The sequence below is a fragment of the Durio zibethinus genome, unplaced genomic scaffold, assembly GCF_047325235.1.
Source record: "Durio zibethinus cultivar Kanyao isolate XHJ-2024 unplaced genomic scaffold, ASM4732523v1 HiC_scaffold_3, whole genome shotgun sequence".
Lineage (NCBI taxonomy): Eukaryota > Viridiplantae > Streptophyta > Magnoliopsida > Malvales > Malvaceae > Durio > Durio zibethinus.
Genome location: NW_028323044.1, coordinates 7,892,134 through 7,894,633, shown reverse-complemented (window position 1 = coordinate 7,894,633; position 2,500 = coordinate 7,892,134).

Here is a 2,500-nt window from a genome sequence, read left to right as displayed (position 1 = left end):
CTGAATTTTTTTGTGCATGCCAACAAAAATAGAAGGATCATGCCTACAAAATTTGGGGCCAAAAATCCTTATAAAAAAATTTTAAAAAATCCCGAACCGCAAAAAGTTTCGAAAATCGTGAAAAATAGAAAACGAGTCATCTTCCAACGAAACTTCACGTGAAGGCTTAGGGGACCATTGTATGAATTTACAAGCCATAAAAATGGCATTGGCACGGCAGAAATTCGAAGATGTGCCTAAACCCACCAGGGCCCAGCGTGTGCCGATGGTGCTCGAGGCAACCGCCCGCACCAGGGCCCAGTGTGTGCCGATGGTGGTCGAGGCAACCGCCCGCACCAGGGCCGATAGTGTGCCGATGGTGCTCGAGGCAACCTGTCGCACCAGGGCCCAGCGTGTGCCGATGGTGATCGAGGCAACCTGCCGCACCAGGGCCCAGCGTGTGCCGATGGTGGTCGAGGCAAGCGCCCGCACCAGCGCCCAGCGTGTGCCGATGGTGCTCGAGGCAACCGACCGCACCAGGGCCCAGCGTGTGCCGATGGCGCTCGAGGCAAGCTCCCGCACCAGGGCCCAGCGTGTGCCGATGGTGCTCGAGGCAACCTGCCGCACCAGGGCCCAGCGTGTGCCGATGGTGCTCGAGGCAACCTGCCGCACCAGGGCCCAGCGTGTGCCGATGGTGCTCGAGGCAAGCGCCCACACCAGCGCCCAGCGTGTGCCGATGGTGCTCGAGGCAACCGACCGCACCAGGGCCCAGCGTGTGCCGATGGTGCTCGAGGCAACTTGCCGCACCAGGGCCCAGAGTGTGCCGATGGCGCTCGAGGCAAGCTCCCGCACCAGGGCCCAGCGTGTGCCGATGGTGCTCGAGGCAACCTGCCGCACCAGGGCCCAGCGTGTGCCGATGGTGCTCGAGGCAAGCGCCCGCACCAGGGCCCAGCGTGTGCCGATGGTGCTCGAGGCAACCGCCCGCACCAGGGCCCAGCGTGTGCCGATGGTGGTCGAGGCAACCGCCCGCACCAGGGCCCAGCGTGTGCCGATGGTGGTCGAGGCAACCTGCCGCACCAGGGCCCAGCGTGTGCCGATGGTGCTCGAGGCAACCTGCCGCACCAGGGCCCAGCGTGTGCCGATGGTGCTCGAGGCAACCGACCGCACCAGGGCCGAGCGTGTGCCGATGGTGGTCGAGGCAAGCGCCCGCACCAGGGCCCAGCGTGTGCCGATGGTGGTCGAGGCTGCCGATGGTGGTCGAGGCAACCTGCCGCACCAGGGCCCAGCGTGTGCCGATGGTGCTCGAGGCAACCGACCGCACCAGGGCCGAGCGTGTGCCGATGGTGCCGAGGCAAGCGCCCGCACCAGGGCCCAGCGTGTGCCGATGGTGGTCGAGGCAAGCGCCCGCACCAGGGCCCAGCGTGTGCCGATGGTGGTCGAGGCAACCTGCCGCACCAGGGCCCAGCGTGTGCCGATGGTGCTCGAGGCAACCGACCGCACCAGGGCGGAGCGTGTGCCGATGGTGGTCGAGGCAAGCGCCCGCACCAGGGCCCAGCGTGTGCCGATGGTGGTCGAGGCTGCCGATGGTGGTCGAGGCAACCTGCCGCACCAGGGCCCAGCGTGTGCCGATGGTGCTCGAGGCAACCGACCGCACCAGGGCCGAGCGTGTGCCGATGGTGCCGAGGCAAGCGCCCGCACCAGGGCCCAGCGTGTGCCGATGGTGGTCGAGGCAACCTGCCGCACCAGGGCCCAGCGTGTGCCGATGGTGGTCGAGGCAAGCGCCCGCACCAGGGCCCAGCGTGTGCCGATGGTGGTCGAGGCAACCTGCCGCACCAGGGCCCAGCGTGTGCCGATGGTGCTCGAGGCAACCGACCGCACCAGGGCGGAGCGTGTGCCGATGGTGGTCGAGGCAAGCGCCCGCACCAGGGCCCAGCGTGTGCCGATGGTGGTCGAGGCTGCCGATGGTGGTCGAGGCAACCTGCCGCACCAGGGCCCAGCGTGTGCCGATGGTGCTCGAGGCAAGCTGCCGCACCAGGGCCCAGCGTGTGCCGATGGTGGTCGAGGCAACCGCCCGCACCAGGGCCCAGCGTGTGCCGATGGTGATCGAGGCAACCGACCGCACCAGGGCCCAGCGTGTGCCGATGGTGCTCGAGGCAACCTGCCGCACCAGGGCCCAGCGTTTGCCGATGGTGGTCGAGGCAAGCGCCCGCACCAGGGCCCAGCGTGTGCCGATGGTGCTCGAGGCAACCGACCGCACCAGGGCCCAGCGTGTGCCGATGGTGCTCGAGGCAACCTGCCGCACCAGGGCCCAGCGTGTGCCGATGGTGGTCGAGGCAAGCGCCCGCACCAGGGCCCAGCGTGTGCCGATGGTGCTCGAGGCAACCGACCGCACCAGGGCCGAGCGTGTGCCGATGGCGGTCGAGGCAAGCGCCCGCACCAGGGCCCAGCGTGTGCCGATGGTGGTCAAGGCAACCTGTCGCACCAGGGCCCAGCGTGTGCCGATGGTGGTCGAGGCAAGCGC